Raw genomic sequence first — 17,057 nt, forward strand, 5'->3', positions numbered from 1 at the left:
AGAAGCCAGAGTGGCGTGAGGAGGGAGCTGCCGGGGATTACGGGGCGGTAGTCTGACCTGAGGTTGGCTGGGTCTGCCTGCCAAGGAGGACGCTCCACGCGGAGAAGCGGGTTCCCGCCCGCCAGCTCCGAGTCTCTCGGAGCTGGTCCTTCACGCCTACTGTCTGCTGCTCTGTTTTCTGAGGCTTTCCCCAGAATCGAGGTGCAGGTCCTTGGGGGCGGGTGAAAGGGGGCAGAGTTGCAGGGATGTAAGGACCGAAGGGGGAATTGCATGTTTAATTCCCCGTCCCCTGACTTACCCCTTCACTAAGGGCCTCTCAGAGAGCCTCAGGCCTTCATTAACCTGAGCGAAAAGATACAATAACGCTATTCAAATAGAAAGTTTGGCAATTGACTATGGGCTCCTGTCAGAGTAATGGGCATTTAGAACACTGCAGCATGGAGCAAATGCTTCACCCAGAAGAACTTCTAAAGGTCCAATTTCTGAGAGGTGTTTCCCTGGAGGAGGGCTGGGATGATACGGTGTTGCGTGCTGGGAAGTGAGGCAGCGCGGCGTGACATGGGCTGCAGGGTGGGGCAGGGTGCCACCTGGGCACATGGGGTCTGCGTCTCAGCCTCTGTCAGAAGGTCACCCAACCACAGGCAGTGTCCAGAAGCAGTGCTAAAGACCCAGGGCTCTGCCTGCCCTGCCAGCATGGCTCAGAGTCGGGGCAGGAGAGGCTGGGGCTGGTGGGATGATAGTGGAAGCACGGTGACGAGAGAGAGAGGAAAAGGGAAGTTAAGAGCTCAGAGGCTGGAGCTAGGCAAGACCTTCATTCTCCAGGCCTCAGTTTCCTTATCTGGAAGATGGAGATAATAATGCTAAGGGCTACTGTGAGCATTCAATGAGTCAGTGTTCTAGATAATTCTCTGTAACCAGTGCAAAATCTAGGCAGGAAACCTCTTCCATAGAGGCCTACCTGATTGCCTCAGACCCTGAATGCCGCTCTTTCCTGGGGGCTCCCAGAGCACATGGTCCAGCCTTCCATACCAGACCTATAGCCTTGATGGGGTGACTGTTTATTTTGCAGCTACCACCATCTCGCTATACCGCTTTTCCTGCCCACATCCCTGCCAGACTGAATTTCTCAAGGCAGACATGGTGGCTGATTCATCTCTGCATTAATTCAAAAACAAGGCCAGATAATACTTTGCAAAATGATACTAAAGTTCATTAAAAAAAAAAAAAAGTACAAAGAGGCAGCAGAGTTGTGAAAACAAATGCAGTGGGGATGGAGGATGGGACCAGATATTGAGACAATTTGAAAAAGAGCTATCAGAATTTTTTTTATTTTTATTTTTATTTTTATTTTTGGGACAGAGAGAGAGCATGAACGGGGGAGGGGCAGAGAGAGAGGGAGACACAGAATCGGAAACAGGCTCCAGGCTCCGAGCCATCAGCCCAGAGCCTGACGCGGGGCTCGAACTCATGGACCGGACCGCGAGATCGTGACCTGACCGAAGTCGGACGCCCAACCGACTGCGCCACCCAGGCGCCCCTATCAGAATTTTTTTTAAGTGTACATATACTTTACACTCAATAACTCCATTTTGCAGAACCTTCACACAAATAATAGCAGTGATAGGGCCAAGATACATGTGCAAGGGCATTTGCTGCAGTATTATTTGTAACTGCAGGAAAGAACTGGAAACAACCCAAGAGACCACTAATAGGGATTGGTGGTCATTTTACAGTATATGTAAATCAAACCATCACACTGTGTGCTTTAAACTTACACAGTGATATGTCAGTTATTTCTCAATAAATCTGGAAAAAAATAGAGGACGGTCAAGTAAATGGAGATGCAGCCATACAGTGCAATACTGAGCAGTTGTTAAAAAGAAATGAATGGGTCTATAAGTGCTGAGGTAGGAAGAATGTCTAAGAGACCGCAAGAAACAGAACAGGAAGTATAGTATGAGTCCTTTTCTTTAAAAACATTCTCCCACCACTGCCTTCAAGTTGTCACATCTCCCTAGCCCATCTCAGGATGGCAATCTGGCAGATCCTTTGCTTTGTGGTCCCTTAAGGACATTAAAAGTCTGGTCCAACCCACTTAAAAAAAATTTTTTTTATGTTTATTTATTTTTGACAGAGACAGAGCATGAGCAGGGGAGGGGCAGAGAGAGAGGGAGACACAGAATCTGAATCGGGCTCCAGGCTCTGAGCTGTCAGCACAGAGCCTGACGCGGGGCTCAAACTCACAGACCAAGAGATCATGACCTGAGCCGAAGTTGGACGCTCAACCGACTGAGCCACCCAGGTGCCCCCATGGTCCGACCCACTTTAAATTCAAGCTCTTTGCATCTTCAAAGTACATATAGCACCGATCCATACCAGGCTTATCATTTCAAAACATTTCTTTCCTGCCACAGCCCTCTGAAATAGGCACTATGAGTATCATCCTCAATTTACAGATAAAGAAATTACGGGATAGATAGGTTAAACAATTTTCCCAAAGTCACAGATCACAGATGGCAGAATCAGTGTTTACAGTTTCAGAACCTATGCCTTTAACTACTGTTATGTCACTCTAGGCTCATAGGGCCACAAATGGTGCTTTTTCTTGGTTCAGGCTTTCCATGGGTACAGCGTATACCATTAACTAGATGTATTAGCCCTTCCCCTAATGAGGACAGATTGATTGTTTCCAGTCTTGTGCTATCACAAACATTGCTGCAGTGAACGTCTTTGATCAGGTGTTTTTGTGCACTTATGCAAACAGTTTGGTAGATTAGATTCACAGAAGTGAAATTGCTGGGTTAAAGGGTAAATTTAAATTTGGATAGCTACTCTAGACACCTATTGCTGTATGATAAACCACTCCCAAACTCAATGCTTACCACCATTTTATTTTATTCATAATTTTGTAGGTGAGGAATTCAGGAAGGGCTCAGCGAGATGGTTTATCTTTGCTTCTGTGCCAGGCTGGCTTCATCACTCACAGGACAAGGTCTCAGTACTTCTTGACCTCTCTCTCCAAGTGATGTCATACCCTCCGGGGCTCCCCCACATGGTTTGGGCTTCTCACAGCATGGTGATGTCAGGTAATTGCAGTTCAGGTAAGAGGCGGGAAGTGGAATGGGCAAATTAAGGGATATGCTTCAAACTAGAACAGTATCACTTTTGCTAGATTTTGTTGGTCAGAGAACTTACAGACCAGCCCAATTCAAGGGAAGGGAACATCAACCCCATCTCTCTATGGACGAAGTGTCAAAGAATTTGTGCCCATCTTTACTCCACCAATGGTAGCTATTCCCAAATTGCCCTCCCAAATGCTGGTCAATTTACATTCCCACAGTGTTTGGGTCTGTCTTTCCCCATCCCCTCACCAACACTACACATCGTATAACATTTCACTGGTGCTAATCTGGTAGTGGAAAATGGCATTTCACTGTTATTTTGTTATGTGTTTCTTTCATTATGAGTGAAGGTGAGCGTCTTTTCATGTATTTACTGTTCATCTGAAGCGTTTCTTTCCTTGTAAATTGCCCATTTTAAAATTTGGGTACTCTTTTTTTCATGTTAATATCTAAAATGTGTATACTGGGCGCCTGGGTGGCGCAGTCGGTTAAGCGTCCGACTTCAGCCAGGTCACGATCTCGCGGTCCGTGAGTTCGAGCCCCGCGTCAGGCTCTGGGCTGATGGCTCGGAGCCTGGAGCCTGTTTCCAATTCTGTGTCTCCCTCTCTCTCTGCCCCTCCCCCGTTCATGCTCTGTCTCTCTCTGTCCCAAAATAAATAAAAAAAAATGTTGAAAAAAAAAAAAAAATTAAAATGTGTATACTGAGGAAACTAGCTCTTTAGCTGACATTATGTTACAAATAGTTTTCCCCAGTGTGTAGCCTTTTGACTTTGTTTTTTGATAATTTTCTCCGTTTGGTTTAATTAGTTACATGTTCAAATGGTCAGTCTTACTTTAACACTTCTGGGTTTTGTGTGGTGTGTTCCTTTCCTTTTTCAGAATTTTTCTGCTCATTTCAAATGTTTATTTTTCCAGAGGAAGATTAATATCATTTTCTGAGGCTCCCTCCCCCATCTTATTGGTATTTGGATTGAAATTACTTTCAGTTGATAAATCCATTAGAGAAAATGCACAACTTTAGAATTGGAGGGCAGGGCTGATTGTCACCTTGTTTTGAGTCTTCTCTTCTGTAGGACATTGAGGCGTATTGAGAGAGTGAGAGTGCCATCTCAGGAATGCCCCAGTACCCTGGGCACCTTGAGGGAGGGTGCCCAAGAGCCCAGTAAAGGCAGCCCTGGGGTCAGGCAGGCCCTGCACAGGCCTATCCCTGGGAACCCAAGGCTTGGCCAAGGGAGGCCTAGAATAGAACCCCACACTACAACTCTGGACCTCCATGCATGGTGAGTTCAGGCCTCCTTAAAGGAAACATTCCTTAGAGGCCAAGGAGAGGGGCCAGATGTTTCCTCAAAGAGCTGATTCATGAGGTAGGAGATTTCACAGAGGGGCGCCTTGTTCAAGAAACCAAGTAGTAAGGCATTTGCCAAGGACAATCCTACTGGTCTCCACATCACAGCCTTGGGGAGAGGCAGGGATCTGCTCTGGGAACCACAGGTACACGTGGCTGCTCTGAGCACAGGGTTTCAGGCTTGCCTTCCCAACCCTGCTGGGCTCCGCTGTCTTCTCTCCAGTCCCTGAGCCTCGGACAGCAGCATCCACCCCCTCCTTACCGAGGCAGGGGCCCAAAGGCTTTCCCAGAGGCTCCCAGGGAGCCTGAGTGGGCACTCATTTATTCAGGGATCATTTGATGAGTGCTTGGGATGTGCCAGTCCATGTTCTTGGGATGCAGTAGACCAAAATCCCTGCCCTTGTGGAGTTTACAGACATAAAATAACTATGGTGATATATAAAATGTTAGGAGATAGAAGCCACGGAAGAAAATAGGGCAAGGTAAAAGGCCTTGGGGTTTGGGGTGGGAGCAGCAGAGAAGGCAGTCAGTATTGCTGGGGAACATCCATTTGTCCTCCAGCCTGGTCCACCAGTGGGGAACCCATGCAGGAAAGCCAAGAAGATGACGAAAGTGCTCACTCCCCTGGCTCCCTCCCTGCATAGTCTCAGCTCCTGTCAGGTGGCCCTCTCCCACAGTGCTCTCCTTCCTATTTTCAGCAGCCATTTCCTTCCCTCCCCCTCAAGCCTGGGAGTAGTAAAGGTACCCCATGCTTCTGGGCCTGGGCATTACACTCTCCCTTGGGGCTTCCTTACATCCACATCTTTGTGAATATTCATCGAATAATCCTAATCTGAGTTCTGTATTCTGCTGGAACACTGGAAAATACAGTGGCATTTGAGCAGGCTGGAAGGCAGGAAGGTGGTCTGCCATGTAGGTACCTAAGGGAAGAGTGTTCTGGGCAGGGGGAAATATCAGGGCAAAGGCCTGGAGAGGGGAAGGCAAGTCTGAACGTTTTGAAGAAAAGCAAGAAGCCAGGGTGGCTGGAGCAGAGGGAAGGGGGGAGGAGTATAACATGGTATCAAAGAGGTGTGTGTTGGGAGGCAGGGCCCTGACTGAGGAGAGACTGGTCTTTAACACTATCATTCTGGCTGCATACGGAGAAGCAACTGTGAGAGTTCAAGGGTGGAAACAGGGAGGCCAGTGAGGAGGCCTTTGCAGTATCCTTTGTGGCTCGGATGGCAGCAGGGAAGGAATGAGCCCCCAGGATTTGCTAAAGGGTTGGATGTGGGCTGCTAGAGAAAGGAGGCAAGGATGCTTCAAGGTTTCTGGCCTGTTGGATTTAGCAGGACTGCTAGGCTTCTTGTGGCTTCCCTGCATCCACCCAGCCTGGCCTTCACGTCCCATCCCTCCAGGTACCACAGACCTATCTCTTCTCTGAGAGGCCTGCCAGCCGCTGCCAGGAGGGATCCTTGAACAAGTTGCAGTGCCCTCTGCTTGGGACCATCTCTCTGCCAGTCCTTGGTCCAGTGTTAGGAGTGGATTCTGCCCCTGGGGCACTGGGAACAGAGGCTAAGCCAGATCCCAAGAGGCATTCCCAGTGAGTTGACTGTTGCCGCTTCAGTGACCTGCTTTATGGGGTACTCCCAGATCCACACTCTTCAGCCTGAGCCCTATGGGTCAGCCAGACCCAATATGACCTGCTTCTTCTTCCATCACTCTCTCGGCTGGCTTCTTTTCAGGCTCCAGGTCTCTGTGGGGCCATCTGAGGCCACAAGTGAAGAGCCTGCCCACGGCTGGCCCAGCCCTTCCTCAGGGACATTGTGATGCTTGGCCCCTCCTGCTGGACATGGTCTTTCAGAATTCCGGTTTGGGGGCGCCTGGGTGGCGCAGTCGGTTAAGTGTCTGACTTCAGCCAGGTCACGATCTCGCGGTCCGTGAGTTTGAGCCCCGCGTCAGGCTCTGGGCTGATGGCTCGGAGTCTGGAGCCTGTTTCCGATTCTGTGTCTCCCTCTCTCTGCACCTCCCCCGTTCATGCTCTGTCTCTCTCTGTCCCAAAAATAAATAAAAAACGTTGAAAAAAAAAATTAAAAAAAAAAAAAGAATTCCGGTTTGGAGGGCCTCCTCCCACAGCATCCTGTGGGGTCACTTGGTGAAGCTCTTACTGCCCAGCCACTGGATACCAGCTCAGTGCCTTCTGGGCCAGCTAGGCCTGGCATCCATTGATAATAGAACCACCATATAGACTTCCGCTGAGCCGGCTCCATGCCGAGCTCTCCTCAGGCTATCCACCCAAGTCCGCTGGCGTCCATCCAGCACAGAGGGCTGGTTATAAGAGTGGGTTCCGGGGTACATACTCTGTCACTCATCTGCATATGAGCTTGAACAGTCACCTAACTCTCCAAGCCTCCATTTCCTCAGCTGACCTCCCGCATTGGAGACCCTCATAAGCACTTTCTGAATAAGTCACTGAATGCAATACGCTTCACACAGTGCTTGACCCCACAGTACGTACTTGGTAAAAGTCAGCTATTTAAATCATCTTCATCTCATGGGGTGCCTGGGTGGCTCAGTCAGTTGAGCATCTGACTTCAGCTCAGGTCATGATCTTGCTGTTCATGAGTTTGAGCCCCGCATCAGGCTCTGTACTGACAGATCAGAGCCTTGAGCCTGCCTCGGACTATGTGTCTCCCTCTCTCTGTGCCCATCTCCTGCTTGTGTTCTCTCTCTCTTTCTCAAAAATAAATAAACATTAAAAAAAATTTTTTTAAATATCATCCCTGTCTCCAGATGAAGAAACTGAGGCTCAGAGAGGATAGAACTTATACAAGGCCACAAGGCTGGGAAATGGTGGAACCAGTTTCCTCTGTGCCCTGATCCATCAGTCTATCCCCACCCATGTATTTGTCCCCTTCTTCCCTATGTCTTTGAGGCCAGCACAGGGTGAGTGTCAGCCCACGAGGAGCACGAGGAGGCAAATGGAGAAGCTAGAAGCTTACACTCTGAGAATCCCCTAAGGGAGGGAAGACACCTGTCATCATGGGAGATACAAAGATGAATTAAACACAGTCTCAGCTCACAAAGGGCTGCTCAGTCTGGAGCTGGGAGCCACAGACCTCCAGGAGCAGCATCCTTCCCTACATAGAAGATCCAGGAAACCTCCAGGGAGAGGACACAGTTGGCTCATTGAATCATACGGGTCACAAGAAATGGTGACCACACAATCTGAATTTTTTAAGACAGTCCAAGTTTTAACCATTCTAATCCATTATTGGATAAAGCTTCAAGTGCCCCCAAAGAATTCAATATGGTGGCACCTAAATGACCTCTCACAACAAAAATCTATGTTACTTCACATGTCCTCAGCTTAACTTGGAGAAATAGGGCCAGCCACACAGATGACATCTGTCTCAGCTTCATGGGTGTGTATATGTCCACACAGACTCTAACACCAGCCAAAGCTGAGGGTCACCCACTCTGGGGTCATTAAGTGACTCATTGGCTTGGGTAAGCACCCACTCCCCACTCAAGCAATGATCCTAACCCCAGTGCTGGGCACTGTGATGTCTGGTGGGGCTGTTTGAATCTTCAGAGGAAACAGACTCTTGCCTTGCACAATTCTTGTCAGGATGAGGGGCAAGGCCTGGCATAGGCATCAAAAGGTTGCACCTAGAGTGTCTCTGACTGGACCTGCTGCCCAGCTACAATGGCTTTGTTCTCTCTACACAGCTTTGCAACCTTAGCATTTTGCTGCAGACCTGCCTTTCACATGGACTCCTGTCAGGACTTTTGGTTTCAGTTTCTGAAAGTTGAAACAAGTCCTGCCCCTTCCCTCTGCTGCCCCTCACACTGTCCTTCCTCCTCCTCTGTCTCTGCCCTTCCTTCCCCTCCCCCTTCCTGGTCAGAAATGGCCCCCTGGTCCCTGGCTCTGTAGGGAAGGGTAAGGAAAAGAGGGGAGGGGATAGGGAAGTGAAGAGAATTACCAGAGACCTCACTCCATTTTCAAGGCTGCTCACAGTTGTGCAAATTGTGCACTGTACAACTCTAGGGGGCGCAGTCCCTTCAATGCCACCAAAGTTTGCATTATTAGCATACTTTTCAGGAAGATCAAAGTGTCCTGAGAAGAGGCATTTTTTTTTCCTGAATTGTCTGAGGTGTTTCAAGTGAGATGAAGGGGCCAAGTGGATTTGGGCTCTGATTCCCCCAGAAGCCCCAGGCTGTCCCCTGTCCCCCCCGTACCTCCTCCCAGCTCCAAGTCCTTGCATTCTAACCTACTTGTCCCTCACTCCTCAACTTCTCAGCTGGGCTAGAGTTCCAGTTAGAGACTGGTTCAAAATGGACTGGCCAATCACCTCCAGGGCAATTCGCACCACCCCAAAACAAGTCTCTTCCTTTCTAGGCCTCAGTTTCCACATCTGTAATATATGTAGTGGACAAAATGATCACTAAAGGGCCCTCCGGATTTAACATCTTGAGTTTGTGCTGAGGCTGCCTGGAAAGCAAATAAATTACAGTTGAATTCAGTGGCAGGGTCCCTTTCACCCTGAAGGAAGGAAGTGGAATGATGGTAGGAGCCCCATGAAGTCACCCAGAGAGGCTGTGTGACCTGGGCAGGTCCCCTAACGTCTCTAAACCTCAGCCCCCTCCCCCAATGAAGTGGGGGTGTTAATACTCACCTTGAAAGTGTGTGGAATAAAGGGAATACCCCATGCAGCCGTGCTGGCACAGAGAAGGTGCTCAGAGAGTAGAGGAGAGGGGCCCTGCAGGTCTCAAGGAGCCAAGCCCTAGAGCCCTGATTCAGGCTGGGCCTGTGGAGCACAGCAGGACCACCAGGCCCGGCCACTGTCTGAGCTCATGCTCCAGAGCAGGAAACCTACCTGGTTTCCTTTGGGCCTGACAGGCCACCCCCTATCCTTCCTCCGCTGTGGGCTAACCCACCTCCTCTTTGCATGACCACACTTCCGGCAGTATGCCTAGGGACTGTGCAGCTCTGCAGGAACCCCAAAAGGCCCATACTCTTTAGCCTGGCATGCAAGCCCCACCCTCTGCCCTACCACTCCTTCTGTTCACCAGCGACCTTGAGTCACCTGACACCCCCAAACAAGCCAAGCATTGTCATACCTCCATGCCTTTGCCATGCTCCATCCCTTCTGTGTCACATGCCCTGCCTTCTCCCCTCTCCCTGCCTCACAAGGGAGCTAAATCCCATTCATTGTTTAGAGGCCAGCTCAAATGTCACCTTCTCTGGGAAGCCTTTCCCTGTCGTCCCAGTAAAGAAAATAATCACCTTCCTGTTGGCTCCATCAACCCAGGGCTCACAGTGAGGAGTGCTGTGGGGCTGCGTCAGTCGTGCCTCCCCCCCCCCCCCAACTCCCCCCGGGTCTCAGTGCCCTTACCTATGAAATGTTGGCAAATCACCTATTCCTAAGGGGGACGGTGTTGGAAGACTTCAATAAAAGGGGACACATGAAGCCCCTAAGCATAGGGTGGGCATGCAGTCCATGCCCAATAACCCCTAGCTGAACGTTCAATTCCAGCCAGCCAACCCTGCAGGGAGCAGGAAGGGTGGATCAGGCATCCTTTCCATCCATTTATTCCTGCTCTTCCCACCCCGGAACGCTTCCAGCCCACTGCTCATTGGACACCAACAATGATTGACAGGCTCCAAATCCAATGATTGACCTAGTCCTTGCTGGAGCGAGTGTCCCGCCCCACTTCCCTTTTTGGAGCCTCTCTCTGAGGAAGGCAGAGGCAAGGAGTAATTTTGGGGAGATAGGTCTGATTTTCATGGGCAGCCCTGTAGCAGCCTGTGCAGCCTGCCACCCCACTGATGACTCACGTCTACTCCCCACCCTTCCCCTTCAGGAAGAGGACATGTTATAATCGCAGTTGTGCTACCTAAAAATAGCTTCAGTTCACAGACGCTACATGATCACCAGGCCTTTCTACTTAGCAAAGAGGAAGGCCATTTCTCCACTGTATTCTCCCTCAGCCCCTCTTTAAAAGTGGATCCTCTGGGGTGGAGTCCTAACACTTCTCCGCGAATGGCTTCAGCAGCTGTTTCCTCTCCTGCCTTGGGGCAGAAGACTTTTTGCTGCTTTACAATCAGCTTCTCACAGGTTCCTATTTGTCCTTTACGCCAGAGATACAGGGCAGAGCAGCAGAAGTTATTGTACCCATTTTGCAGATTCAAAACCCAGACCAGGAGAGGTGAGGTCTTGCCCAAGATCACACAGTGAGCTGGTTGTGGAGCTGAGGTGTTGGTACCTGACTCCTCCTACGATGTTCTTTCTCCTCTAGCATGTATTTCCTCCTTGGAAAATGCTGTGGTCGCATCCAAGGCAAAAAAGAGACAGGGGAAGACAGAAAGGTTGGACAGAGCGCAGATTTAAAGAGCAAGACATTCATGCAACAAACACTTATCAAGCTCCTACTATGTACCAGCCACCACACTGGACACTAGAGATATAGCAGGGAGCAAAAAGTCCACTTCCTGCCTCCATTGAGCTCTACAGTTAAATGGAATGAGAGTTAACTTTTATTGGGGATGGTTTTGTTTTTTAAGTTTATTTATTTTGAAAGAGAGAGTGAGTGCACCTGTGTGCTCACATGTGCTTGAGCACAAGCAGGGGAGGGGCAGAGAAAGGGAGAGAGAGAATCCCAAGCAGGCTCTGCACTGTCAGCATGGAGCCCTACCTGGGGCTCAATCTCATTGTGACATCATGACCTGAGTCAAAATTGAGAGTCAGAAGATTAACCGACTGAGCCATCCAGGCACCCCTGAGCATGTTCTTTACACCAGATGCTTTACAAAACACTTTTACATGGAATATTACTTTAATTCTCACCAGCATCCCCATAAGGTAGCATATTGGACATTTGTCGTTTGTGTTGGCCACCCAGCACCTGAAATCCCTTCCTATGTGTGGGGTTATTCTTCACTCATGAAGAAGAGCCCAATTTCCACTACTGAGACTAAGTATGCCAGATACTCCATTTCCCAGCCTCCCATGCAGCTTGAGGCTGGGCATATGACCAACTTTGACCGATTAGTACAACCACCCCAGACTCTGTGTTGAGGCAGTAACTGTACTGATTCATCGTGGCAGTCAGTTAAGGACAATAGGAGCCCCATCTGGCTTCCAGAGGCACCAACAACCATTCATAGGGACAGAGTCTCTCATTCACTGCTGGTGGAGCCAATGTCTGTGCCCAATGGTGGCAGGTAGTATTGTCCTTCCAGCTCTGTGGAGAGATTGAACATTAGAGCTAGTGGAGAAAGGAGAAAATCCTGCCCTGCCTGTAGGTGGGGATCCCTGCTGCTTCCCCCCAGAGGAAGTGAGTTGGTGGGTAGAACCTAGAAATGGCAGGGGGTCTAGGGTGATGTTGAGACTTTCTCTGAGGCCTTCCAGCCTGAGCCCAGTGGCCTGAGCTGGGGTGGATGTGGGCACTGGGTGGTCTCAGAAGACTCCACCTTGTGGCTGCATAATCATCCCTGCCTGAATCCCTGGAGAGCCCCTGTCTGTTCTCATGCTATCTCTTTTCTCCCACCCACCCTCCTCTCCATCCTACTGATCCCTGCCTAGTTCTAGCCCCATGACCTCTGCCTGAACACCTGTAACAGCTCCTAGGTCTCCCTGCCTCAGCTTTGTGTCTTTGCATCCACTCACTACCATCCTTCTTCCTGGAGTCAGGGTGAACCTCTGGGACACAGGACTAATGGAGTCCCACCTTTCCTTAAGTATTTGCCAGGATATTCTCACCCACAAATGCCATGCCTGGCACCCAAGGCCCTTAAAACCCCCATGACTATGCATGTCAGTCCTCCAGCCCTGTCCCAGAGTTCTGGCTCCACACCTGTTTGTCCAGTCTCCCATACTCCATTGCCTCTGTGCCCTGCCCCTCACACTTTCTTGCACTGCCTTTGCTTGTGCTTTCCCTCTGCTAGAAATGCCCTTCCCTATCCCTTCTACTCTTCTCTCTAATAAAGTTTCATTCGTTCTTTTTTAAAAAAATTTTTAAAAATATTTATTTATTTTGAGAGAGAGAGAGAACACGAGGGAGGAAGGGACAAAGAAAGGGAGAGAAAATACTGAGGAGGCTCTCCGCACTGCCAGTGCAGAGCCCAATGCAGAGCTTAAACCACAACCTCTGAACTGTGAGATCATGACCTGAGCCAAAACCAAGAGTAAGTTGCTTAACTGGCTGAGCCACCCAGACACCTCCAAATCCTTAAACTAGCTTCAATTGCCAACTCATCCATGAAGCTTCCCTCAACCCTACCTAGACTTCCAGTACTATTATTGATTCCTTTATTTTGTTGTTGAGAAGTTCTGTGGTATTTTATAGGTACACAAGTTTGCTACTGCCTGAACCAGGTACTTTGTTATGACAAAAGTTTGGTTGTGGGACCAAGAACTTGGGCTCTTGGTCAGAGAAACCCAGGTTCAAATCTAGGCTTTGCATTTGCATGCTGAGCCATTGTGGGCAAGTCAGTTAACCTTTCCAATGCTCCATTAATTTTTTTTTAAGTCTATTTATTTATTTTGAGAGACAGCACATGCTAACATGCCTGTGAATGAGGGGGGGTGGGGGGGAGAGCAAGGGAGAGAAAGAATCCCAAGCAGACTCTGCACTGTCAGTGCAGAGCCAGACACAGCACTCAAACCCATGGACCGTGAGATCATGACCTGAGCTGAAATCAAGTTGGAAGCTTAACTGACTGAGCCACCCAGGCTCTCCTCCAATGCCCCATTTCTTCAGCCTCGTTGGGAACCCTGTGACAAATTGGTGGTTTCCCCATCAGTCTGCCCTGTGAACTATGAGCAGCCCCTCTAGGCCCAAGACTGTCTGGGGCATGGGGGCCTTTGCTACCTGCTGAAGCTGTCCTGATCTCCATGTCTCAGCTCTCTGCCTTTCAAATCCACTTTCCACTATGGAAGCGTGAGGCAGGTCAGAGGGGACAAGCTGGGAGCCTCTAGTTTGGTGTCTCATGGCACCCAGGAGGAAGTGCATAGGTGTGTCCCATCTGTGCACCTAAATGCTGATGAGTATAAGCAAGTGGCTTTGTGTACACACAGCTGTGTACAGATTTGGGGATGTGTGTGAGTGTGTCTATGTGGGGGCACGTGTGCTTGTTTGTGTGTATGTGTGTAATTGCTGTGGTTGTCAACTCAGAGCAAAAAAGCCCACACTTCCTGTTGAGTATCAATTAGAACATTTTTTATAGAAGCCCCACATCTCCCTAGAAGTGTCATCAGAGTTGGGGGAAGAGAGGTGAGAAGGCAGTGCAGGAGGATGGGAGCAGAGGGCAGGAGTCCTAGGTTCTTACCTATTCTGCTGCCAAGTCATTGCATGACCCTAAACAAGTCACTGTACCTCTCTGGGCCTCAGTTTCCCTTTCTGTAAAAGGATGGGGGATTAGACTGGGTGATCTCTGAACCCTCCTACTCCCTCAGTTTTGGAGACCCAGATTGGTATCCAGAGTATACTCTTCAGAGGGAGACACCACTCACAATCCAGATATCCCATGGAGTGTGTCCCTCATTCTGTTGATCTAACCCTTCTCAGGCCATCCTTGGAAACACCTAGACTCTTCCTTGTGGTTTTATAGGGGAGGGGACAGGAAGGAAGTTTCCACCGGGAAGGAGTTGGTGGCAGCCAGTCTCTCACCCTCATCAGTAACTTCCTCTTCGCCCCCATCCCCACCATGCCCTGCTCCCTCCCAGTTCCCACATCCTCAACCAGAAGAGAAACAAGTTAGTTCCTCAATAGGAAAAGGCAGGAGTCCCTGCCCCTTCCACCCACCCTATCTACAGTGGGCGAGAATACATGGGGCAGAGTCTGGTTTCACAGTCAAAGCTGGCCCCCTCGTTTAACAGATGAGAAAACCCATATAACAAAGAGGACCAGTGACTTGCCAAAGACACACAGTTGAGATGGTGGCAATGCCAGAATTGCCACAGGCAAAATCCCACAGGCTTTTGTACACCATCAGGCCACCCCTCCATGAAGAAGTCTCCCTAACTAATTCTCATTTCTACTGAGGGTAGAGCACAAGAAAAGGAGTTGACATTGCAGCACAGAGACTTGGAGTAGATGCCAGGAAGCACTTCTGTACCTAGGATTTATAGACTTGGACAGGTGCCAAAGTAACACCTCCTCCCAGATGTGTTTTTAAAGTAGGATACACTGGAATGCAGTAGCTCCTTGTGGTTAGGAAGATGGCTGGAGAGACCAGGTTTCCTGCTTAAGTTATCTTGCAGGGAAGGGGGCAAGGTTTCAGAAGGAGGAAGAAATCTACTTTGGCCAGGCCCCATGTTCAGGACTCACACCTATGCCTATGACAGCTGTAGAAGAGAGAATCCCTATTTTTAGATGAGGAAACTGAAGCTCAGAGAGGTTAAGTGAGTTTCCCAAGGTCACACAGCCAGAAAGTACAGTTGATCCTTGAATAACTCAGGGGTTAAGGGTGCTGACCATCCCCGCACAGTTGAAAATGCAAGTATAACTTTTGATTCTCCCAAAACTTAACTACTGAGAGTGTACTGTTGACCTAAAGCCTTACTGATAAGTTGATTAACAGTTGATTAACATGTATTTTGGTGCTTTTTTGTTTGTTTAGGTTTTTTTTATTAAGATGTATTTTGTATATTATACATATTATATACTGCAGTCTTACAATAAAGTAAGCTAGAGAAAATAAAATGTTATTAAGAAAATCATAAGACGGGCACCTGGGTGGCTCAGTCAGTTAAGTATCTGACTCTTGATTTTGGCTCAGGTCATGAACTCACAGTTAGTGTATTTGAGCCTCGCATCGGGCTCTGTGCTGGCAGCATGCAGCCTGCTTAGGATTCTGTCTTTCTCTTCCTCCTCCCTCTCTGCCTCTTCTCCACTCACACTGTCTCTGTCTCTCAAAATAAATAAATAAATAAACAAATAATTTTTTAAAATTAAAAAAAGAGAGAAAATACATTTACAGTACTGTACTGTGTAAAACAAAAAATCTGCATATCAGCAGACCTGCTCAGTTCAAACCCATACTGTTCAAGGGTCAGCTATTGTAGGACCTATGTGGTACAACGCCAAAATCTTTGTTCTTTCCACTAAATGACTTCCCAAAACATGGACCACAAGATGAATTTCAAAACATGGTCCATTAGATGAGTTTAGGTGATAGGTGTGTGAACTGTTTTTTTTTTTCTTTTAATAATACATTGATCCAAATGCAAGTCAGTAAAGGTAAATCAGCTCATCAAACTCAAGATTTCACAGATATTATTGCTTAGAAATAGGCTGAAAAAAATGTTTTGTTTATCTTTTGATGCCCTTCACCCATTTCTGCCACCCTCTAACCCCCACTTCTGGCAACCACCAGTCTGTTCTCTTTCTATGAGCTTGGGGCTTGAGGTTGTTTTTATTTTTGTTTTTTTAGATTTCACATGTAAGAGAAGTCATATGGTATTTATCTTTCTCTATCTGACTTATTGCACTTAGCATAATGCCCTTGAGACCTATCCGTGTTGTCACAAATGGCAAGATCTCATCCTTTTTTCCAGTTTGACAAGCAATGGTTTATTAAGGGGACTTACATACGGAAGTGTGTCTTAGATGGCAGCAAGATGAGCAGATCTTCATTCCTTTTTGTGGCTGAATAATATTCTGTTGCATACATACACCCCAATTTCTTTATTCATACATCAATGGACACTCAGGTTGTTTTCATCTTGGCTGTTGTAAATAATGCTGCAGTGAATATGGGAGTGCAGATATCTTCTCAAATTAGTGTTTTCATTTTCTTCAGATAAATACCCAGAAGTGGAACTGCTGGATCATAGGGTAGTTCTATTTTCAATTTTTTGAGGAACCACCCTACTGTTTTCCATAGTGGTTGCACCAATTTACATTCTCACCAAGAGTGCACAAAGGTTCCCTTTTTTCCACATCCTCATCAACACTTGTTATTTCTTGTCTTTTTGATACTAACCATTCTGATAGGTGTGAGGTGGTATCTCATTGTGGTTCTGATTTGCATTTCCCTGATGGTTAGTGCTGTTGAGCAGCTTTTCCATGTACCTGTCAGCCATCTTGTTTGGAAATATATATATTCAGATCTTCTGCCCATTTTTCCATCACATTGTTTGTGTGTTTTTGCTGCTGAGTTGTATGAGTTCTTTATATATTTTATTTACTTTTTTTTTTTTTAAAGGTAATTTTTTTTTAATGTTTATTTATTTTTGAGACAGAGAGAGACAGAGCATGAATGGGGAAGGGTCAGAGAGAGGGAGACACAGAATCTGAAATAGGCTCCGGGCTCTGAGCTGTCAGCACAGAGCCCGATGCGGGGCTCGAACTCACGGACCGCGAGATCGTGACCTGAGCTGAAGTCGGCGCTCAACCGACTGAGCCACCCAGGCGCCCCTATTTACTTTTTTTTTAATGTTTACTTTTCTGAGAGAAAGAGAGAGCTTGTGCACAAGAACAGGGGACGGACAGAGAGAGAGGGAGACAGAGGATCTGAAGCAGGCTCTGCACTGACAGCACAGAGCCTGCCAATGTGGGTTCAAACTCACCAACTGTGAGACCATACCTGAGCCGAAGTTGGATGC

Source organism: Neofelis nebulosa, chromosome 7 (assembly GCF_028018385.1).
Source record: "Neofelis nebulosa isolate mNeoNeb1 chromosome 7, mNeoNeb1.pri, whole genome shotgun sequence".
In the NCBI taxonomy this organism is placed as follows: domain Eukaryota; kingdom Metazoa; phylum Chordata; class Mammalia; order Carnivora; family Felidae; genus Neofelis; species Neofelis nebulosa.